This window comes from Cyprinus carpio, chromosome B10 (assembly GCF_018340385.1).
Source record: "Cyprinus carpio isolate SPL01 chromosome B10, ASM1834038v1, whole genome shotgun sequence".
NCBI classification, from domain to species: Eukaryota; Metazoa; Chordata; class Actinopteri; order Cypriniformes; family Cyprinidae; genus Cyprinus; species Cyprinus carpio.
In genome coordinates this window covers 22,033,269-22,059,856 of record NC_056606.1, presented here as the reverse complement: position 1 = coordinate 22,059,856, position 26,588 = coordinate 22,033,269, and the positions used below count along the sequence as shown (strand labels likewise).

At 32.7% G+C, this 26,588-nt stretch overlaps 1 pseudogene; it reads right to left on the bottom strand.

The window, feature by feature from the left end:
* Window positions 1-336: 336 nt before the first annotated feature.
* Window positions 337-26,588, bottom strand: part of LOC109091485 — a 39,518-nt pseudogene continuing 13,266 nt past the window's right edge.

The following is a 26,588-nucleotide window of genomic DNA, read 5'->3' as shown; positions in this document are numbered from 1 at the left end:
CCTCGTTTGAAGCTCTTGGCAGAATTGATCATATTACTAATCTGCTTTGCATAATGCATCAGAACATGCTTTACTTGTAAAACTAACACGCAGACTCCTGTGGAGTGCTGCTTTACTTTACAGTGTTTTTGAGATCTCAGTTTGTAAGTGTTTAATGTGGAAGCTGTATAAATGTGATGATCTCCCGCTCTGTGACCGCCGGCTACATCAAGCAATTAAATATTAATAGAGCATCTAAAGCGTCCTCTAGGTAAAACACACACAGGATGAATAATGGAAACGCAGTCATCGCAGATTACTGACTGACGGACCGCTCAAAGACCAGAAGCAGCACAGTTTTGTCCAAGTGTTTACATTTTAATAGATGCTTTCAGGTCCATTTCTGTTCTCAAATACATTTCACTGACAGCAATGAAATGTTAAAAGTGCAAATGCGGACAATCGGCGTACATCATCGGTGTCGGCTTGTGAAACGTTCCCAGCACACGATGACGTGTTTTTCACCAACAAACATGTCAGTGGTTTCACACACAGACCACAACAAGAGACTTGCTTGTCAGTGATGATGCACATCAATTAAAATACTAATTAAACGGATACAACTTCAGCATACACAGAAATGAAGTTTCTCTGCCATATGGCCACAAATATCTGATGCACATACAGTATATACACACAAATGAACTATAGCTTTTGTCTCTAATGTGTAGAGATGATTTGAAATCTGTTCACTGATAGTGTATAGCATGAGGAACAGCAACTCGACAGCAAATCTTTCTAACGACGGTAATACTCGCAGTTCCCTTTTTTTGTGCACTATGAAATTATGAAATCTTCAATGTTTTAAAAACACATGCAAAACGACACCAGATATTCTGTGAAGTCAGTAAACTACATTTTCTTTTGGGGTTGAAGATCCCTCGAACGACATCGGAGTGAATCTCACAAAAACACATTCAGCTCACGCTTCACCCTAAAATCTAAATTATATTTAAATAAAGAACATAAAGCCTATTTTCTGGAACATTCAGATATTTTGTATTATTATTTGCACAATTCTCATTATGGGAATGCATTCAGATGGATTTTTGAAATTCTCATCACTCGGTGTAATACAGTTGTTTTTGTTGTATTATAGTAAAAAGCAATATTTTACTTTATTCAACACGAAGGCAGTACAACATAAATATCAGTGACATAATATTCATGACTTTATTCATGCATTGCATTAATGAGAATTAATTCTATTTTCATATGCACCAAGATATTTTGCAGTGTTATTTGCATTCATCACAATTCTCATTTTTGGCTATATTATAGTTAAAAAAAAAACAAATTATTTAATTAAAGGCAGCAAACATATACCACCATGTATAAATGTATAAAATTAAAATTTTTGCATTACATTAATGAGAAGTTATGAGGCTATGCACAATGTCACAGTGCAAAGCAAAAAAAAGTAAACATTATGAGAAGCATTTAAATATTTTGCATTATTTTTTTAATTTGTATTATTTGCAAGCAACCACTTTTTCCCCCACAATTCTCAGTAATGTAATACATTCAGACATTGTACTATTTTCTCACATTAATTTCTGTGTAACACAGCTATTTTTTTTGTTGAATTAAAGTAAAAATGCTGGAAATTTCCTTCATTAAAATAAACAAAAATTCAAGGCAGTACAACAAATACCACCATGATTGCACCATTCTGCACTGCATTAATGGGAATTTTTGTTTAAAAATGTGCTATGCACAAAAAAACAATCCACCTATTGTAAGTAATGTTGCATTTTGCATTATTTTTTATTTGTATTATTAACATTATTCTATCCAAGCAAGCTGTTTTTATTGTAATGCATTCAGATTCAGTTTCTTTGCTATACAGTAATTTTTTTTTGTATTATAGTAAACAAAATGCAGTAATTTTTCTTTATTTGAATTTTAAAATTGTGCTACGAACAAAATATTGAATTTTCTTGTAAATCTATAATTCTCATTCTTGACAGCTTTCGTGAGATTCACCCGTTCAGTGCCGAACACGACGTACAGACGAGATACAACGTACAAACACTGATGTATTGCATAACACAGGTCATTTGCTGACGGCACGTAATCTACAGTGCAATCTGTGCCAAAGTCTTAGAAATGGCTTCCTGGGTGACGTGACTAAACCCAGTAAAGATTCAAGTAGAGTTAAAGGATGTATTTCTACACATGGAATGTCAAAATTCACACACGAACCGTCATATTAGATGCCTTAAAGGGAGATCAGAGGACAAACATGCAGCTTTTGGGCTACAGCGGATCACTAGAGAGGCCCCAAAGCAGCCAGACAGGAAGTGACACGCCTGGACACCACCATTGGGGCCAATCTGAGCGGGCGGTTTATTCTGATCTATAAAGTGCCCGTCTTAAAGGATTGTAATAGACTGATAATGACTGCTGATCTCAACCGGAGGCTGGTGAAGACACGTCAGTCCGGTCTCAGTATGGGATCTGGTTCTGGTAGAACTGCAGCATGTCGTAGGTTTTGCTCCTGTATCAGAGAAACGCAGAGTTTCAGCATTAACATTCACAATAAAAGTCTTTTTTGAATGTTACGTGACAAGGTGATGTTTGTCACCTGCTACTGAGGAAGCAGCGCTCGATGACTTTAATCATGAAGGCTGCGGCTTCCTTCTCACTCATGTTGGGGTTGAACCTTTGCCTGCCGAACACAATACTGCAGGGTTATTATTGTAAAACTATTAGAAACATTTTTGTTCATTACTGAAATAAATACAATATAAATATTAGATAAAAAAATTCTGAAAATAGATTAACCCTAAATAGTATTATTATTAATAGTATAGTAAATATTAAAATAAATAAATAAATAAAAATGGCAAAAGCACATTACAAAATTAGTAAAAAAAAAATAAATAAAAAATCAACAAAAATTAAATTGAAAACTGAAAATGTAAACATTCAAGTGGGTCTGGAAGTTAATTCAAAATATTAATAAAAATATAATATAATATAAATAATACAAAAATCTAAACAGTAATATTAAAATAATAATTACATTGAAAACTGAAATTTTAAAAATAAAAATCCAAACAGTAATATTAAAATAATTACAATGAAAACTGAAAATTTTAAAATAAAAGGTAATAAAAAAAAAATATATAAATAATACAAAAATCCAAATAGTAATATTAAAATAAACAAATAAATAAAAATGACAAAAGCACATTACAAAATTAGTAAAAAATAAATAAATCAAAATCACCAAATATTACACAGAAAACTGAAAATGTCAAAATAAAAGCTAATTCAAAATATTAAAACAAATATAATATAAATAATATAAAAATGCAAATAGTAATATTAAAATAAATAAATAAAAATGTAAAAAAAAAAGTTAATTCAAAATATTAATAAAAATATAATATAAATATCAAAATATTAATATTGAAATAAAAATGGCAAAAGCACATTACAAAATTAGTAAAAAAAAACAAAAACAATTCAACAAAAATTACATTGAAAACTAAAAAAAATGTAAAAATAAAAGCTAAATCAAAATATTAATAAAAATATAATATAATACAAAAATAACACTGATGTACAGTGATCAATGTTTCAGAGGAAGAAACGGCAGATCAGAGCGTTAAATTATGATTTAATATTCATTAACGTACTTCAGGAGTTTGATGGTCTGTCCTCTGAAGCACGGCAGCCCCGTGTCGAGCATCAGAGTCACCAGCGATACCACAGCATCCATGTATGGCCTGAAATATATACATCAAACACACATAAAAGGGTTTTATAAAGTGAAAAAACAGGCATGAAACTTCTCTAATTCTAACCAGCTAGTGACAGAATTAGTATCAATAAGATGCTATTATAGTTTTTTTTAATATTTTGTTTTTAAAATTAAATATTTTATATTATATAGTATTATTATTTATACAGTATTTATAAATCTTATACTATAATTTATAATTATTTTAATTTAGTTGTTCTTGTCTTTTTATTAGTTTTTAATATGTTTAATACAGATTTTTTTTCAAATTCAACTAAATGAAAACGAAAAATGTTGTAGTAGAAATGTGGCAAGTAGCTGAAATAAAATAATTTAAAACTTTGCTTCATATTTTATTTAATTTCCATTAAATGTTTAAATTATTTCAAGTAAATTTCAAGTAATGAAAATGTTTTATGGTTTCAGTTTTAATTTTATTTAACAATAATATCCCTGTAAAGAACAAAGCCTCTGCAGTCTTAACATATTGGAGTCAGAATCCACCCAAATCCTTCCCAGACAGCCTCCTGTGTCCACACGTCTGACCTAATCCATCATCTCTGAGGATACTGAAATATTGAAGAGCGGCCGTCTCACCTTACGGCCAGGTATCCACGCACACACATGTCCATGAACCATTTAAAGGGAGTGGCCTCCATCTTGCCGCCCATGATCATCACCATCTCGTCGGTCAGCTTGATGTCGGGCTCCCAGCCCAGATTACCCCCCGGAGAACTCTCGAACATGAAGCCGAAGTCTAGAAGATACAAAAATACATAAAACACAAGCCCATTTAACCCAGTCATTTCATTCTTTTTTTTTTATGTTTTCAACTGTAATTAGAAAAAAACAAAACAAAACAAAACAAAACTTAATAATAAAGTTAATTTAATATTTATTTAAATAAATGTATTTATTTTAAGTCTAACTTGAGTTTTCATTGCAAGAATGGAATAATTAATGGGTTATAAGATGGAATTTTTCCTTGTTTGATGTACTATAGATATCAATTACAAACATTAATATGTAGTGGACAAAAACTAAATAAATTAACAAAAACACAATCATTTCACCTTTTTTTATTTTTTTTATTAAACTTACATTTTATGATAAAATTGTTATTATCTTAAATTGTACATTTATATTTAAATTTAATTCATTAAAATGTAAGTTCATGTAACATTTATTTAATAATTAAAAAAATGAATCAGTTTGAGTCTAATTTGAGTTTTTATAGCAAAAATGAATTATGTACTAGAGGATATCACAGAAAAAAAATATATAAAAATATAAATATTAGTTGAAAAACTTAAGACTAAATAAAAATTTTAAACGCTGCCTTGGCAACTAACTGAAATAAGTATAATGTGAAGCAAAAAATTGAAATAAATAAAAGCTAAAACTGAACTAAAATAGAAATTAAGCCTAAAAAGTAATATTTAAAAACAACAACAACAACACACAATTAGGCAGAAGCACATAATAAATTAGAAAAAATGAACTAAAGTTTGGTTGAACCCAGCTGACCGATGTGGATGAGATGGCCTTTGCTGTCCAGCATGATGTTGCCGTTGTGTCGGTCTTTGATTTGTAACAGGAAGAGCAGCAGACTGTATGCGGCCATACTGCGGATGAAGTTATAACGAGCCTTAGAGAGAGAGAAAGAGAGACTTTACACAATGAATGATCAGAAACATCAGCCTCCTCCCCAAAAAGACTCAAACAGCTTCCGCACCTTCTGGAAGGCCAGCGTGGACTCGTCCCCGTACTGGTTCCTGAAGTATTCGTACATGCCAATGTCAGTCTGCCGGCCGAGCTGATCGCGGGACTTACAGTCCGGAATACACTCAATCACGCCACACTGAAAGAACCAAACAGGAAATCCAGGTAAGCAGAGCTTCAGCGGGTCAGGAGCATGACGTCTGACAGGAAGCTGGAACGAGACTCACTCCAGGAGCGGTGGCCACCACACGGTACGGGAACACGAACAGGTCCAGACCCACCAGCTGGAAGATGTTCTTGAAGAGACCGATGATCTGAAGGGCGAGCATGTCCTGACACCAGAGAAACAAAAATAATAAATACATCTAATGTGAATATCAACTCAAAACACATCAAGGTCCAATTTCAACCCAAATTCAAAATACAAAAATGCTTTTAACTAAATTTTTACATTTTATTTATTATTATTTAAATTATTACATTTTATTTCATTATTGTATATTATATACACATTACTGTAATGGTTTCAGGTGTATTATTTTACACTGAAAAAATATAATATAATTTACATATCTGATGTAAAACAAATGCTAATTATGATTATTTTTAAATGTAATCCAATCATTAACCACATTTTAACCAAAAATGATTTAATATGAAGTACAAATGTTCTAAAAATTATAATTTATTTTTTCTTTGGAGTGAAATATAATGCAGATGTAAAAGGTTTCATAACATGCTTATATAATAAAAAAAAAATAAAAATAAAAAATAAAAAAATTCAATAAATATAATATTTTATATATATTTCCCCTATAATATTTGACATAATATTTCATAACATTTCACTATGAAATATAATTCATGAAATTGTCATATATATATATATATATATATATATATGTGTGTGTGTGTCAAAGCATGTTACTAAAAATGATATTTTCTCTTCTTTTATATATATATATATATATATATATATATATATATATATATTATATATATATATATATATATATATATATATATATATATATATATATATGTATATATATATATATATATATATATATGTATATATATATTTTAAAAATGTAAAAACCAATATATATGTGTGTGTAATTTTTCTCCATGAAAACTTATTCATGAAATAGTGTCAATGTACAAAATCTTAATGGTACTACAAATGATCATTTCTTTTTTTAATTTTGCAGTGAAGCATGATGCAGACTTTAGAGATCTCATAAGCATGTGTCCCATGATACTGACCTGTCTGCAATCATCGCCCACTTTAAAGATGGCCGCCTGCCAGCAGACCTTTTGAGCCGTCTCTGAATCCTCCTCACCTTCATCCTGAGAGTCTGACGGACAGCGCAGACCTGCAGACACAGACAACACTGATCACACAGAAACTGAACGCATCCTGCAAGCGCTGCACGTTGATGGCGTATGAAAGGTCACGTGCGACTCACCCTCTTTTTCAAGCTCACTAACTCCACACCTCTTCACTTTGAATTTGGCCAGATAAGGTGCTTTGGCAGCGCTGTAATAAATCACATATGAAATGTAAACTGATAGCATGTGAGCAGGCTTCTGGCGAGCGGTGGTGTCTGCTGATACCTCTGCATAGGTGTTCCTGACTTGTAGTCGATATCGAGGACGATCGCTTCTGGATTGCTGGGCAAATAGCATCCTGATTACAGTGTTAGAAAAATTAAACACAAATTAAAAAAAAAAAAAGACATGTAATATTTTTAAAGCTCAGTTACTCTTAGGACAAGACTGACTGATTTCTAACCTGACTGAACTTTGATTTCTGACAGCGCCTTCAGACACGCTCTCTTCCTCTCATCTCCTTTAGGAACAGGCCTGAAAACAAGAACAGCATGCTTTATTTCTGCTCACTTTACTTATAGTACATTCAAAATATATTTTATGTAAAGAAAATAAAGCTAAGCTTACTTATAATTTTATTATCTAGTTAATTATCTAGTTGTAACCAAAATGATTTAAATAACAAACAAATGTAATTTCTAATTCATTCCTCTGAATTTTGTGCCAAAATATGACCTGGACACAACAGGTTTCATGAGATTCACCCTTTATTGAATAATTCATAATTTTTACGTTTTAAATTAAATTTGAACATTTTTACAACATTTTTATGCATTAAAAGCACACTTCATTTGTAAAAGCTGCTTTTTTTTGTAGATATGTCAAGCTCTAGTTATAAAAATATTTGATTCAATGGAAATTGCTATTTGTGAGTAAACTTGCAATCTCAAATGACTGGAAAAGTCATGACATGCTTGCATAAAAAAAAAAAAAAAAAAAAAGTATATATATATATATATATATATATATAATATATATATATGATATAATATAAATACACATATATATATTTAGTGTTTCATTTGGATTTTTTATTTCAGAATTTAAAGCGAGTTTAATTTGACATTTCATTAGTTTTTTCATCAACTCCAAAACCTATTTCAATCACATTTATATTTTAAGATGCATCCTTAAGGTATAGCACAATCCCAGAATGCACTGCAAAATCAGTAAATAAATAATGGCAGATGGAGTTGAATGAAATTATATATATATATATATATAAATCTATTTCTAATAGCTCCTTTTTGTGGTTCAATTTCAGTTAGGACGTCGTCTAGGAAAGCAACCGCTTTGTTGGCAGTTCAGTAGTGTTTGGAAGAGAGCTCAGATGTGCTGGAAATATCACTGAACATACTTGATAATGGCTGAGACGTTGGTGATCTTGTTGAAGAAGTCAAACTCGCGCTGGTAGAAGTCTTTAGCGGGGCCTGACAGAGAGCGTGTGATCTCCTCCACCATCTGCTCCAGAAGCTCGCCGATGTCCGCTGAAGCACAACACACAGCCAGCACTCAATAAACACCTGGACATCTCACGCTGCAATAACATCTTATGAGTTACCATAAATGTTTTACATGATGTTTCTCTTCCTGGTTACATACACCACTGTATGAACTGCCACTGGAACATGAAAAATGATTGACAGGCAGAGCCACCTCCCACTTTTGATTTCTAAACAGCATTAGCACAGGTGTCCATGTTCATGTTTCATCACGGGAAATTACGTTCGATTCCACACACACTAACATTTAAACATTTCGGGTCAGTAATATTTTTTAAATGTTTCTGAAAACCCTACAAAAGGCTGCACTTATTTGATCAAAATCACAGTAAAAACAATAACATCCTGAAATATTATTACAGTGGAAATAAATGTTTCCTACTGTATGTGAATATATGTTCAAATGTAATTGATTGAACTGTGTTTCCAGCATCATTACTCCAGTCTTCAGTGTCACGTGATCCTTCAAGAAACATTTCTGATTATTATCAATGTTGAAAACAGTTGTGCTGCTTCATATTTTTTGGAAACCGTGATGCATTTTATTTTTTAAGATCCTTTAACGAAGTGCAAAAGTACAGCATTAATTTGAAATAGAATTATTATAAATGTCTTCACTGTCAGTTTTGATCAATTTAATGCATCCCTGATGTACAGAAGTAGCAATCAAACAAATCTTTGAACAATAGTGTATGTTAATTGTGAGTTATCTGACTAATTTAACTAACTGGACACATTCAGACTGAACTGGGCAGCAGGTTACGTACGATCTTTCTGATGGCCCTCCTCGTCCAGATAGATGTTGGTCTTCATGTTCCATATGAACTGATGAGCGAGGAGCTGGGACTTCTGTGCGGCCCACAGGATGTACTCGCGCACGTAACCCATCTGTCAAAACCCCAGCATAGATGTCAACAGCAGCCCAGGGCTGTGAGAGTCAGATCAAACCACTGTTGTGTTAAGAAAAAGGGTTCAGGAAAGGTCACAGTTCACTCTTCCTCACCTTGTCATACCGCAGCGCTTGAACGATTTGAGGAATGTAAAATAAAATGGCATCCTGTAAGAGAAACGCAAGTCAGGAATCACAGAAGCATAATGGACAAAACATGAGGAATAAAGCAAGATGGGGATCACTATTATGACACATTTGTGGAGTTTAAATAATAAACTCCCTTCAGAACACCTCCATTTGTGTTTCACAAAAGACAGAAAGTCAAACGGGTTTAAAACAAACCATGAACAAAATTGTGAAAGTATAATTGCGTCAGTGGAAACTGTAGCTAAATGCATAAATGCTGACAAATGTCCGATATTGATTGACAGCAAGTTAATTGATCAGCTGAAGCATTAAGCAGGACATTTTAAAAACATTTCTAGACATGGAAAAAAAGTGGGAATTGATATAAAAAAATATTAAAATACCAATGAAAAAAATGTATGAATGTTTATCTTTTTTCTAGTTATATCAAGCTCTGTTATATTTCATTGGGTAGAAATTGCTTTTTGAAAAACATGATTTCTACACCTAGAAAAGTCATGGAAATTAATATTAAATATATATATATATATTTAAATATTACAAATTCAAGTTCTAAAATATTTTATTGGGTAAAAATTGCTTTTAAATGTGTGATTCCTAGACCTGGAAAATAATATAAAAATGTTAAAAAGTTAAGGAAATGTTTATAATTTTTTTTTTTTCTATTTACGTCATCAGCTCTAAAATATTTTATTGGGCAGAAACTGTTATTTGAAAAATGTGATTTCTGGACCTTGAGAAGTCATGGGGAAGTCAAGGATTTTTCAAGGACTTACTTTTTTTCTAGTTATTTCAAACTAAAATATTTTATTGGGTAAAAACCGCAATTTTAAAAGTGTGATTTCTAGACCTGGGAAATAATATTAAAAATTCAAGGAAATGTTTAGAATTCATCATTTTTTCTATCTCTACATTTTTTTGGGGGTAGAAACTGCTCTTTGAGAGTAAAAAATAAATAAGAAAATATAATCACAAACGACTTGAAAAGTCAAGTAAATTCACTGGTAATAAAAAGTGTAAACCCTAACGAATATTTAGTTATTGAAACCTATGGAATGTAATTATTTGAATAATTTATGAAAATATTTTTATTAACTATTATTACTATAAAGGTAATTTTAAATATTGATATAAATATTAAAATAATTATTTAAATTTGAATTGTCACTGCTAGTTTACGTTAAAAAAAAAATAGATAACTTTGAAAACGAACAGCTTTGTCATTGCAGCAGTGAAATAATGTCTTGGCAGTGGGGGTCTTGGAGGGAGAAAGGTTGAAAAGTCAGAGACTGTAGCGCCGCCCTGCTGGTACGTACAGGAGGGAAGGAGCGCAGGACTTTGACTCCATACTGAGCGGTGAGCGGATGAGGAGGGTACATGCTGGAGAAGTACGAGAGGCCGGTGGGAGGATCTGCAGGAGCCCAGCACAGGATGTGGCTCAGCTCTGGACAATCAGCATCAATGGTGTGCCACGTCACCAGGAACTGAGGAAAAACATGCAACAGTGAGTATGTTTACATGGACAAAAGTATCCCGATTTTAACACGATTAAGACAATACCCTGATTAAGAATCTACCATGTGAACAGAGATTTCTGATAACCTTAATCCGGCTAAAGTTATGCTCAAAGTAAACACAAATCGAATTAAGACGTGGAGTATTCCTGTTTTCGTCGCATTATGGAAGTGCAGTGTAGACATGTACACACCTTAAATCACATTATTACCGTCGTGTAGGACTTTTCGCTGTATTTTGTGACAGGATACACACACGGCAGTGCTCAACCGTTTGACGGCAAACAAAAAAGCATGGCTTCAACAATGCCATCATCTGTTTGCACGTATACCATAACAAATAATTAACTGCACTTGAAGCTTTCAGTAAATTAAAAATTAAACATGTAAAACGGGAACATGAAAGGAATATGCTAAAAGCAACTCATGCCAATACCTTAATCATAATATTGTTTTATTCAGAATAAGGTAAATAATTAGATTACTGATATCTGTGTGATTGAGAGTGGTTTTTAGCACGTAGTGGTACATAATGTTCTAAAACGGCTCTAACCTTCACTGCCTCTGGCACATCGCTGACAGCACCAGGATCCAGTCGAACCAGACGGGTCACTTCAGCAACAATGACATCTGCATTTTTGAACCTACAAAGCAAGAAAAGAGGTCATACAGTGACATCAAAACATGAGCTTTGTACCAAAACCTCAAAAGTGGACTGAAATCTAATTTTTCTGGTCAACTGGTGCCGCACTCTAATGCATTAGTAAACACACACATAATACAGTCCATTTGTAATCAGGGTTATCAGATTAAATTTTCAATAGCATAATATTGCAATGATTATCCTTCCAGATTTTACTGATACGATTGGATTTTTTATCTTAGAGTGGAAAAGATGATAAACTGTTTTTTAAACAATTTCTTTACGTGTAAAAATATCAGTAAAATATTTTCTAAAACAAAATAATATCATTTAACTCAAATTGTCTGCCATTTAAAATAAGATTTATTTATTTTTTTCACTGAACTCGATGCATTGCATTCATAACATAATATTGCAAATAATGATTCCAGATTTTATTTGGCTATTGATGTCTTTAACTCAGTGGAAAAAAATTAAAAAGTCTTTTAAAAACAATTTCTTTGTGTAAAAATGTCAGTGCACTTTTGAATAAAAATTAAAATAAATCAAATAATATTTATTTTGTAAAAAATGTCTTCACGTAAAAATGTTAGTACACTTTTGAATAACAACACAAAATAAAACAATTTTTTTTTCACATTAGAGAACAAAAAAAAAATATATATAATATATATAAAATATACAGTATTGTTCAAAATAATAGCAGTACAATGTGACTAACCAGAATAATCCAGGTTTTTAGTATTTTTTTTATTGCTACATGGTAAACAAGTTACCAGTAGGTGCAGAAGATTCTCAAAAAACAAACAAGACCCAGCATTCATGATATGCACGCTCTTAAGGCTGTGCAATTGGGCAATTAGTGGAAAGGGGTGTGTTCAAAAAAATAGCAGTGTGGCATTCAACCACTGAGGTCATCAATTTTGTGAAAAAAAAAAGGTGTGAATCAGGTGGCCCCTATTTAAGGATGAAGCCAACACTTGTTGAACATACATTTGAAAGCCTGGAGGAAAATGGGTTGTTCAAGACATTGTTCAGAAGAACAGCATACTTTGATTAAAAAGTTGATTGGAGAGGGGAAAACCTATAAAGAGGTGCCAAAAAATGATAGGCTGTTCAGCTAAAATGATCTCCAATGCCTTAAAATGGAGAGCAAAACCAGAGAGACGTGGAAGAAAACAGAAGACAACCATCCAAAATGGATCGAAGAATAACCAGAATGGCAAAGGCTTAGCCAATGATCAGCTCCAGGATGATCAAAGACAGTCTGGAGTTACCTGTAAGTACTGTAACAGTTAGAAGACGTCTGTGTGAAGCTAATCTATTTTCAAGAATCCCCCGCAAAGTCCCTCTGTTAAAAAAAGGCATGTGCAGAAGAGGTTACAATTTGCCAAAGAACACATCAACTGGCCTAAAGAGAAATGGAGGAACATTTTGTGGACTGATGAGAGTAAAATTGTTCTTTTTTGGGTCCAAGGGCCACAGACAGTTTGTGAGACGACCCCCAAACTCTGAATTCAAGCCACAGTACACAGTGAAGACAGTGAAGCATGGTGGTGCAAGCATCATGATATGGGCATGTTTCTCCTACTATGGTGTTGGGCCTATTTATCGCATACCAGGGATCATGGATCAGTTTGCATATGTCAAAATACTTGAAGAGGTCATGTTGCCCTATGCCGAAGAGGACATGCCCTTGAAATGGTTGTTTCAACAAGACAATGACCCCAAACACACTAGTAAAACTCGTGGTTCCAAACCAACAAAATTAATGTTATGGAGTGGCCAGCCCAGTCCCCGGACCTTAATCCAATCGGAGAAAAACTTGTTGGGGTGATGTCAAAAATGCTGTTTTCTGAAGCAAAACCAAGAAATGTAAATGAATTGTGGAATGTTGTTAAAGAATCAATGAAGTGGAATAACAGCTAAGAGGTGCCACAAGTTGGTTGACTCCATGCCACACAGATGTGAAGCAGTTTTAAAAAAAACTGTGGTCATACAACTAAATATTAGTTTAGTGTGATTCACGGGATTGCTAAATCCTAGAAACAAAAATGTTTGTACAAAATAGTTTTGAGTTTGTACAGTCAACGGCAGACACTGCTATTTTTTTTGAACACACCCCTTTCCACTAATTGCACAATTGCACAGCCTTAAGAGCTTGCACATCATGAATGCTGGGTCTTGTTTGTTTTCTGAGAATCTTCTGCACCTACTGGTAACTTGTTTGCCACGTAGCAATAAAAAATATACTAAAAACCTGGATTATTCTGGTTAGTCACATTGTACTGCTATTATTTTGAACAATACTGTAATTAGTGCTGTCAAATGATTAATCACGATTAATCACATGCGAAATGTGTGTATTGTGTATATTTATTATGTATATATTAATACATACACATTCATGTATATATTTAAGAAAAATATGTTATGTTTAAACATTAAAAATATTTATATAGAACATCAATTATATTAATATACATGTATACATGGAAATATTTTCAAAATATATACTGTTTATGTGTGTATTTATATATACATAATTAATATTCACAGTACACACACATTGTAAAAACAAAAACTTTTATTTTGTATGTGATTAACCATTTGACAGCACTATATAATATAATATAATATAATATAATATGATATAATATGATATAAAATAAAATATAATATAATATAATATAATATAATATAATATAATATAAAATAATCTTTCCAAATCACAGTAAGAGTTTGATTGGGGAAAATGTGCATCTTTGTCAATGTTACTGGAAAAAAAGTCCTAAAATAGTTCAACTTAAATCAGTTAAAAAGATTTTTTCCCTTAACTCGACACAGAGGATGCTTGGACTGCATTCTGCACAAAAGAATACATGCCTGAAAAATGACTAAAGGGTGGACAGGTCACTACAGTCTGAAACAGAGCAGAGTCTTGTTGTCGGTGTACCTTGCTGGAAGCTGCATGGCCAGATACGGAGCGATACTCCAGGCCAAGTTGACGTTGTCCTTCCACTGTTTCTCACTCAGGTTGATGTACTTAGATCTCCAGTTGAAGATGCTGGTCTCTACCGACTGCTCTGTGGCGATGGCCAGCTCCTGTGTTGATAGCGGGTTGTACCAAGTGGTCAGTCGCTCGATCTCACTGGCCTGTCAAGAAAGCGCAGAGACGCTCAAGACACAGGAGAGTATTGGTTTAACAGGAACCAGGCTGGGGAACCTACCAGTAAAGCCAACAGTAACGTCCTGCGCTTCATGTAGTACTTGTGCAACTGGGTGCCTCGGTTGCTTTTTTTGGACATGCCTATAGTGAGAGAAGACACCGTAACAGCTGCATGAGAACTAAACATTAAACATGCTGGATTGCGGCTGTACACCTGTGAGACTCTTATAAAGGTGCTTCTGTAATAATTTAACTATTCTACCTGGTTAACAAGCACAGCTGGTTCTACACTGGGAACAGTGTTATTTCTGTATCACATTATAGTTTTAATTAACACTCTGAAATAGTTTTTACTTTTATGTTTTTCCATTTTCAATTTAAATCTGATTACAAACAGATTAAACAGGGTCAAAGAGCTGTTGTGTGTTTGGGTGATACCTGATTTCTTGGAGGTGGTGGACATCCCGCTGGACAGGGGGTAGGTGTTAATCCAGCCCTGAGCGCTCTGCTGGCGGGAACCCACGGTCACGTCCATGTTGTTCCTCGGGTCGGCGGCGTTCATCACCGATAAACTGTTCATGGACGGATCCTGGTTGTCTGTGAGAAGAAAACTTTGTTAAGCGAAGGATTTTATAAAAAAAAAAAAAAAACATATGAATAAAGAAAATTAAGCCAATTTATCATTTATATTTATATATAATTCAACTATAATATATATTACTTTGTGTTATGCATTTTATATTATGTGCACAAAGCTTAGTTAAGCTTAATTAACTGAAATAATTTTTTTTTGTTTGTTTGTATATATATATATATATGTATGTATATATATATATATATATATTATATATATATATATATATATATATATATATATATATATAAATAAATATATATATATATATATAAACAAAAATGAACTAAAATAGAAAATTGAAAATTTCTTTATCTTTATCTCATTAAATATATATGTATGATTTTTGTATTTATGTATCATATTTATTGCACATAAAACAATTAATTGAAATGAACTGAAATGAAATGATTTTTTGAAAATGTGTGGGAAAATGTAAATAACTGTGATGAAAAAATAGCCCTAAAACTCATTAGTCAAAAAAAAATAAATAAAATAATCATAATAATAAAAAGACTATCAATTTCTTTTTGTGCAAAAAAATGTGCACTTTTAAATCATATAAAATTATATATTCACTGTCTCTCTCTTTGTAAAGAAATGTAAATACATACATATTTTTAATTACATATAGTTTTTAGAAAATGTGCACAATTTTCACACAATTTTGGTCCTAAAATAGCTTTCAATTTCCCCTATGAAAAAACAGAAACCATATATTTCCATATTTATTTCTTCTGATTTAAGAGTGAAGTATAACCTGGACACGTTCCCGAATGGTTCTGTGAGATTCACTCACATAAATAAATGTTATTTCCAACTTTCTCCTTTTACTATTTTGTTCCATCATTCCAGCACTTTTTCTCCTTCCCCTTTCCCATTAGCTTTAATGAATTATTAACACACAGCATCCGAGGAAGAGAAGCCTGCAAATTATACATTCGAGGAGTAAATACCAAGCGAAGCAACTGTTTTGTGTGCGATGTAGCACATCACACGATGGAGAGGCTTCAAGGGACGAATAGAGTCTGAGTTAGTTCTCTGATATTGAAATGATCATGCATTTTACATGAGAGCGCTGATGTTCTGATGAGATCATGGATAGAGAAGGGTGGGGAGAGACGGGACGGACGCATTTCTCAATTTGAGCTTGGTGACAAATTGATAAATTCGGCCGTTCGGATGATTGTCGTGCATTTTTAGTACAGGTTTCAAAATTTGCGGCCATGCAAATTTGAACCACATAAACATGCTCCTGCTGCACTGTAGCTGCACAGTCGTAGCAAGAGAGGCTTACTTAATATCGATATCGGAGAAGTGCTGGAAACGATAAGCGATCCGAAAATCCCGGCAGATAGGGAGCTTTGAGGGGGATTGGCGCCAAGCTCACCAGGTGGCACGAGTTGACTAGCAGCTAGGTACTTCTTATCAGAGAGGATGCTGGCGTAGAAGCGGATCATGATGCTGATGTCCTCGCGCAGACGCTTGTCTCCCTGAGTGGGGAACTTTGAAGCCACGCTGAGACAAAAACAAACAAGCAGATAAAAATAATAATGATTCATTTCATTTACTAAGGACACAAGCAGCCAGAAGTACTTCTGTCTTTAATGGATAGCTCAACTAAAACTGAAAATCAACTACAAATCAGGGTTATAACCATTAACCATTACATGCTATAAAATAAACCTTTATCATATCAATAGGGATGTAACGATTCACTCAACTCAACAATTTTGATTTCATGATTCCATTCGAGATTTTTTTATAAAGTTATAAATTAAATGTGTCCTTTTAAATGCTTGGACAAAATGCTTCACATTTCTTTGTGAAATTGAAATATAACACTTTACTAATATACTAATATAGCACTTGCATATTATTGCTCTTTTGTTGGTTTTGATAGCTTCTATTGTCTTTATTTATAAGTCGCTTTGTATAAAAGCGTCTGCTTAATGACAAAATTTTAATATAAATGTAAATAACAAAACTAAATTGAAATTTTAAAACAAGCCCCAAATCAAATCAAATAAATAACACAAATAAAAGAAATATCTTCATATAAACAAAATAAGGCTTATTCTGTGCTCTTTCCATTTAAAATTAGAGGCAACCACTACATTTTAATCATGATCATATATGCAACATGAACAGTTTTAAATCTAAACTAGATAGTATCATTTCGAAATATGAAGCAAAAACAGTATGTTTTGACTTCAGTTTTGTGAAACTACATAAAAATATCTGCATGAAACAGAAACAGCAGACGAGCTGAACGAGACGCAGATTCACTCGCAGCCAGCAGGTGGAGCTTAAAGCGTTTCCTTGGTTTCTCTATGCAGAACTCTATGCAGTACCTGAAATAATCAAAGGCGGTGGAGTAAATCTTTTCACGTAGGACATTACGGATGGTGGCGTTGGTCACTACGTCAGAATGCAGGAGGGAAAGTCCAAGCGTCAACAACCTGCGTGCAGAGAAACATTGTAAAATTGTATGGTTTTCTACTTGGTGCCAACCAGGGTTTTTATAGTTAAAGCTGCAGTCTGTGACTTTTTTGTGTTCAAAATTTATATAATAAGCGAGTATACCATGAATCCATGTTTTTGGTTTGTCCTGAATCACTACGGTACACCTATAATAAGTGTTTATATTCAGACTATTTTAGACTGGTACCGCTGCGGAGTAGACCAGTACCTGCGTGATTCGTCGTAGACATAAACAGAGAGAAGTAGCTCCAGCTACAATGTTCTTTTGCAAGACGCACACAGTTCTGTTTATTAACCGCTAGAGCGCCAAAAGTTATGGACTGCAGCTGTAACTAAATGTAAAATTAAAACTGAATCCATAAAAAATACTTAATAAAATAAACTAAACATTAATAAATAAAATAAAACATATATTTATATATATAAAATTAATAAATAAAAAATTATGATAAAATATAAAATATAAACAAATGTATAAAAAATAAAATAAATAATATAAAAATAATGAAATAAAATAAAATATAAACAAATGTATTTGATACAGCTAGTTCCCAAATCGATATTCCTCATTTTCACGTTGAATTGATTTACTAAAATAACAAACTAAAAATATTGAAAAACTATAGATGTATAAAAAACACAGTAACTAATAAAAATGGGAAAAAAACAATAGTGAGACTAAAACTTTGACTAAAATTAAAATGAGAACGGATTGAACGTAAAATGAAATATAAATATAAGACTTTCTCTTTCTCTCTCTCTATATAAATATAAAATCTCATTGATAGTAAAATAACACTGGTGTCAACTACAAAACTGTAATGAAAAGAAATGTGGTGTAGGATTTAATTTGAATCAATTTTCAGAAAGTGATACTAAATTTTACAACTAATAAGAAATGACAACACCTTAAAGTAAACAAAAAAAAATTACCCAAAAATAATTTTTTTATTAAATTACAAAAAAAAAATATATTGCTTTCTTCTGATTTAGGGGTGAAATATGACCTTGTTCTTGACAGTTTAATAAGATTAAGTGGTTGGTAAATTAATTTCCTTCGTTTAGCCATTTATGTTAAATCAAATGTGAATTTTTAAGCAGATTTTTAGTAAATAATCTTTATTTACAACTTTGAAAAGCAATTTTTCTTGCTAACCTGAAGCGCGGTCCAATGGCCGCCACGTGGCGGTTCAGGCTGCTTTTTGGGCTGCCAACATTAAGAGACAGAGACCTATGCAGAAGACTGCTGAAAATCTCCACCTGATCCGCACTGCTGTACTTGGCGATCTCAAAACGCTGGACCAGAAACTAGACAAAAGGATGAGAAAGACAACTAACTTAGGATAAAATGCCATTTTGGAAAACAAAAAAATGCATTGCAATAAATTAAACCAAACTATTTGCTAAAACAGAGCATTTATGTAACAAGTTTATTGATGCAATTACACAAGAACGACCCTCATCGAAATAGAGGAGAGTTAGATTTTCTCACAAGGAGTCTTCAAGCTATTTGAGGTGTGTATCATAAGGAGCTTTCGGATGGGTAAATCCACAGCTATGAAAATGCTCATAAGCTTAGACGGATAAACAGGGTAACAGGAAGCAACCTCAATCCAGGTGTAGTGGGGCGAGACGTTGGGCGGGCAGGGGACGGGCTGGCTTTCCTCGGAGGCCGCCAGAGGATCCGCCTCCACCTGGGCATCAGAGAACAGCCCCATCTTCAACTCGACGGTCATCTGCCACGCACCTGCCATCTCCCGCATGAACTGACCCCAGAACAGAGGAGAAACTCAGTGAACACTAGAAAGAGCATTGGAAAACCTTCACAGCTAAGATACGCAGGTAATATATGTAACATGTAACATAACTGCACAGATTTGTGACCCTGGACAATAAAATCAGTCATTAGGGTCATGAATGCTGAATAAATAAGCTTTCCATTGATTTAAGGTTTATTAGGATCGGATAATATTTGTCTGAGATACAACTATTTGAAAATCTGGAATCTGAGGGAGCAAAAAATTCAAAACATTGAGAAAATCATCTTTAAAGTTGTCCAAATGAAGTTCTTAGCAATGCATATTACTAATCAAAAATAAACTTTTGATATATTTACGGTAGGAAATTTACAAAATATCTTCATGGAACATGATCTTTACTTAATATTCTAATTATTTTTGGCATAAAAGAAAAATCAATAATTTTGACTCATACAATGTATTTTTGGCTATTGCTACAAATATACCCCAGCGACTTAAGACTCCAGGATCTTACAATGCTTTTGTGCTCCAGGATCACATTTAGGCGACATCGTGAACAGAATACTAGCATACTGTGAACTACACATTGTATACTGTTTTGAGGTGTTCAATGAAATACAATAAAAAAAAAATGTGTGTGTATATGATTGTTATAATATAATATTATTATTATCATATATAAAGTTACTTATATATAATAAGATTCAATTATATGAATGATTACAATAGTATTTTAAATGTCATTATGTTTCTGCTGCTTTATTATTTCATGTTGGGAATTTGAATACATTTATATGTTATTTACTTGCCTTTTTAATCTGTTTTATTACTTATAAAATACTGTTTACTGGAATAATTACTTAATAAATTTTCTTTTCAGCATACTTGCATTTAATTTAGGTTTTGAGAACTGTATAATTTTACTGGTATTGGTATACACTGACAAAATATTGGTATTATGACAGCTCTACTTATACATGTGTGTATCTTACCGGGACTTCAACGCTTGTCCTTGCAGCCAGAAGCCATTCCCAGCATGCAATAGCCGTTTCCATGCCATTCTCAGTGAACATCTTTAATGGAGACCAGCACAGGTGATGCAGCAGCTGAGGATCCCATTCTACACAATAAACACAACATCAAATCAAAACTCCACTGACTTTGTTAATAACTGCCTGTGGTCTTACTGATCTTCTTACCCTGTTATCTATAAAAAACAACAACATACTCTGAAATTCAACTTGATTTGTGGTATATTTCAGTGTTTTATTATGCAGTTTGTCTTTATTGCAATTTAAAGGCATGAACATCTACTGTTTGCTAATGTAACATGCCTTTGGAGCTGATCAACAGCGCAGTCATTTTGAACATGGCTTCAGTGAAGGCTTCCGGCTGGCCTCCGTCCAGAGCTTCATTCATCTGACGAATCATCAGCTTATTCAGATCCGACGTGCTCCGCGTGGCCTCAGAGAAATGGATCATCCCTGCCACCTGCATACGAGACACGTGAGGAGTTAAGACTCTGAGCTTCTTTCATAAAATACCCAGCAGCCTCTGTTTTATTATTCATTATTTATTACCTCTCCAGCATAGCGGTTTCTCAGGTTAAGGGAGGCCATGAAGTTGGAGTAGTCTTTCTTCACACATGCTGGTCTCTCTGAGAGCTGAGTGGTCTGAAACGGGATATTATTATTAATGAAAAAAATTAAAAACTGTTAGTTAAAAATAAAAAAATAAATTTAACTCCAAAACAGAATAAAATAAATATATAAATAAATAAACATTTTATTTTAGCTTGTTGCAAATAAACAAATAAAATTAAATGAAATATCACGAAAACTAAACTTAATTTATTTCAGCTAGATGAAAATAAACAATAACTCTAAAATGAAATAAAACAAAATAAAAATAAAATATTAAAATAAATTAAATATTTTAATTTAACTAGTTGCAAATAAACAATAACCCAATAAAATTAAATAATATTACAAAAAAAAAAAAAAAAAAAAAAAAATTATAATATATATATATATATATATTATATTATAATATAATATATATATATATATATATATATATATATATATATATATATATATATATATATATATATAAAGTATAGTCTTTTATTTAAATAGCCTATAAATTTCTCATTTTCATTTAGTTTAATTAGATATACTAAAATACAGCTAAAACTGAAATAAAAACAATATGAACTATATAGCATATAGAAAAAAACAAATAAAAAAAATCAAAATTAAAATGAAAACGTGAAAACAAAAAATGCAATTGTAGTCAAAAATATTAATAAAACTATACTTGTATCTCAAAAATACTAAAATAACACTGGTCTGAAATGACAGTGAACATACTTTCATAAAATTTCCTGATTGCTTATTATTACTAAGAAACTAGTCAAAGTCTCCCTTCAGGATGAACGAAAGCTCAACAGAGGCTGGTCATCTTACACCCAGACTGGTGCTCTGACGGTTGTATCCAGCAAAGTGCAGGATGCTCTCAGTGGCCATAGCCAGCCCCGTCTGATAAAGACCACACAACAACCACTTATGATTATTAATCAACTACTCATGAAAAAAAACACATTGATGCGGCTGAAAATCGTTGCAGAGGATGACAGTGACGTTAAATATCTATTGCTTTTCATGGGAGGCCAGACCTCTAGGTGAGATTTGGTGACCGATGGCGCCCATTTCATGGCCTCCTTTAAGATTTCTCCACAGCGGGCAGCGAAGTCTTTCACTATGCTCTACACATGACATATGAAATCCCAAACATATCATTAACACATATGCAAAACCATGCTTTTTAATAAGAAGTCAAATTTTTTTTTTACCTGTTTTATATTCCAGTCAAATAAACATTTTTTTTTTTACAGTTAGTAAAATTAAAAATGAAGTAAAAATAATATGAATATACATTTATATTAAACATATATATATAAATATGCATATATTTATGTGTTGTTATTGTGTAATACAAATGTACATTAAAATTATATAAAAATTAGATTACACATTTATATATATATATATTTTTAATTATATATATATATTAGGGCTGTCAAATGATTAATCACGATTAATCACATCCAAAATAAAAGTTTTGTTTACATAATATATGTGTGTATACTGTGTATATATAAAATACACACACATGCATGTATATATTTAAGAAGAATATGTTATGTTTATATATTAAATATATTTATATATAATATAAAATAATAAGAATATAAATATCTAAATGTATATACATGTAAATATTTTCTAAATATATAATTTATGTGTGTGTATTTATATATACATAATAAATATACCCTGTACACATACATATATTATGTAAACAAAACTTTTATTTTGGATGTGATTAATCATGATTAATCATTTGACAGCCCTAATATATATATTTTATATTTTAATTAAAATATATTCAAAACAATTTGTATTTAATATAAACTTATGTATAATATAAATATATACTTATAGAAATTTATATATATTTAAAAAAATATATAATGTAAATATCAATGTTATATAATTATATTTAATGCAAATGTCTAAAAATTTAAAATACAAATACGAATATTTAATGTAAAATATAATATATAAATAAAAATTGTTGCAAGTACATAAAATCCCAGTGATTTTAGTAAGTGGGGAAAAAAATTAATAAGTCAAGTAAATGTACCTCTCTGGCCTCGTATGTATCCGGCACCGTGATGCGATACGGGGTGTCCGGTATGTCATAATACGGCTGGTCTTTATGGATGTCCTGAAGAACATTTTAAGATTTTAAAATCAATAACATCTCCTGTAACATCTCCATATGGAAGAAGCACTTACAGCGCTGAGTGAAAGAGACAGGGTCTGTAATATATCCAACATGGTCCTCAGGACACGACCGCTCCACAACAAGTGCGGAAAACTAGACAGAGACACGGTTGCATTGAACGTTCAAGAAGAAGAAATCAACCTAATACACTTTTCTACTGTTTGCGAGGTAACTGAATCATTTCCCGTGACTGTAATGGAGAAGGACCCACGTCTCAGCGAGTCCTGACAGATATCTGTCCGCCACTCTGCGGATTCTCTTGTGAATGTGGTTGAAGTTGACCAACAGGAACTGAGCATGGTTTTCCAACTCCTCCTCATGAGCTTTAGTCTTTTCCTAAGAGAAAAGATGTGTAATATTAGAGGACAACCACAATGGTCCACATCTTCAATTATAAAGCCATTCACATGATTTTTTCACTTACCTTGTCAGCCATCATCTGAAGAAAGACATCGAAGACCTTGTCACCCACCACTATGACACACTGCATCATTCCTGAGACGAGGAACACAGACAGATAAAAGCATCTATTGATTATATATACAGTATTTGCTAAACTTGAATCTTAAGACAAGACCCAAAACATCAAACTAACCAATTTAACTAACAGATATCAAAAAACAGCAAACAAATAATTAAACAAATCACATTAAGAATTTAAATATTGCACTTCACCTGAAATGTTATGTTTAGATGAATTATATAACTAAAAAATGAGCAAGCTAAGAATTATATAACTAAAAAAAATGTCCTGATTCATTCTAACCATGTTTTTAGGAATAAAAATGTTATATAAATCAGGGAATGATATATGATCAAGCTACGCTTCAGAATATAGATAGGAATGCAACGTATCTGTAAAGTTTGGTGTAAGTGCTAGTGAAAAGGAGAAAACAACTAATTTTGAGAAAACAAAGTCATGGATCATAAGTTGTCTTAAATCATCCAGAAACAGATGAATGTAGTAGCCCACCTGATTTATCCTTCTGGATCGCTCGGTCCTCAAAATATCGAAACATCACTTGAAACCGATCAGAATCCAGCGAGCGCAACACCCTGAGAAGATACATGCGGTCATGTTCAAGCAAAGAAATACACCAGTCCGGCATTCACTCACGTACCTCATGTATTCCAGTCGGTAGACGGACAGCAGGTAGGTGGACATGGCAAAGTCCAGTTTATTGATGAGCGCAGCGACCTCCGGCGGAGGATCCAGCAGGTTAATGATGGTGCCTCTCAAATCATTCAGCTCAGCCTACAAACACAGCACATACAGCTCAGTTTACAGGGTGAAACTGCTGAATTTCAGCGATCATGTTGGACTAGACAATTCATAATCAGTAACATTAGCAATCTGCCCGCACTTACAATCTAAGATGAGAACACAATTTGAACTGAATTGAGTTTGATATCACGGAAGCCCATTTCTGCCACAAGATTAAAAAAATACATTAAAAAAGGTATTTGTGACTTCAGAAATATCTGAAGATTTTCTCATATAATCTCACAATAGAGAAATATAAACTAGGGCTGCCCCCAAATATAAATAGATTTTTCTAGTTGACTAAATGTTTATATTTAATTAATTAAAGTAACTAAATATATACTGGGGGTGGGGAGGCTTTAATATATAGCCTATTTTGTGCTCAAGCGCATACATAAAGCTTCCCATATAGCAAAGCAAAAGTAATGACTATGTGTTGGGAAAAATAGTAAGATATTAATGAATAAACTAGTGTTTTCTGAGTGTTGGCTGCTTAGAGGAGATCTCCGCAGTGCAGTGGATACAGTACAGAGAGAAATGCATCATTAATATCGATTACATAATCAGAGAGTATTTGTTTTCTCTTTGAACAGGTTACTTTTAAAGTAGACATTTCAAGCTTTCTGTAGATGTATTTCTCATGTCTGTGAGGCAAGTAGCCTGTACGCTGAGTTTCGCCATGCCATGTCATTTAGTAGCATGCTGTGTAAAGTTGCTACTACTTACATGTTTCAATGAGAAGCATGAACGAAGCATGACAATAGGCCTACATTTGGAATGAATATTTGGATTTCTTACCCCATATACTGCAATTACCTCAAGGACCAGCCATTAAAGGGCTGTCCATCACAGACAGTTTTTTTTTTTCTGCAACTAACCAACTAATAAAACTTTAGTCGACTAAGCCTCTTCTTGTTGACCTATGTTTAGTCGTCTATTAGGGGACAGCCCTAATATAAACTCACAATTCTGAGAATAAACTTTTGGGATATAAGCTCACAATTGCTAAAAATAAAAAAAAAAAGTCAAAATTGTGAGATGTAAAGTTGTAATTACCTTTTTTATTTTTTATTCCATGGCGGAACGTAAAAACTAGAATTATGGAATGTAAACTCAGAATTCTGAGGAAAAACGTCAGTTTGCAATACATTCTTCAATAAATGCAAAATCATGAGCTGTAAATTCAGAATTGTGAGGGAAAAGTTTATATCTCATACTTATGACTTTTTTCTCAGAATTGCGAGTCTGCAAAAAAATCTATAGGCTTCTATAGGATAATGACACTATTGTCTTCTGTATAGCTGCTTTATAGTTTAACTGAGTTTGCTTCATAATTGATCAAATTATTTTTCTGTTTATCACTGTGAAGCTTTGAAACTATCTGTATTGTATAGTGCTGTAAGAAAAAACGTGACGACCAAATCTGTCTGATTTGGTGAAGCAGGGAACAATCCGTCTTTTAAATCAAGAATCAGAGTGATTGAGCTGTACCGAAGAGACCGTATCGTTCTTCAGGGCAGAGTTATACTGCAGCTCTGAGCGCAGCGGTTCTCCGCTTGGGAACATCAGCAGGGGGGATTTGGTTGCGATCTCACACACTCCCTCATACCACTCCTCCGGCCACAAACCTGAATATGAAAGATGACAAAATCAATCAATACTCAGACCTACAAATTGGATGGCTTATGCTGATCTTTTATTTAATATTGGGTTATTTATAACACAGAAATAGTAGCAGTATTATTACAGAGCTTCCTTCTGTCATATAGAACTACGATTAGGTCATTTTTATCATACATATTGTTCAATCTTAAGAAAATAAG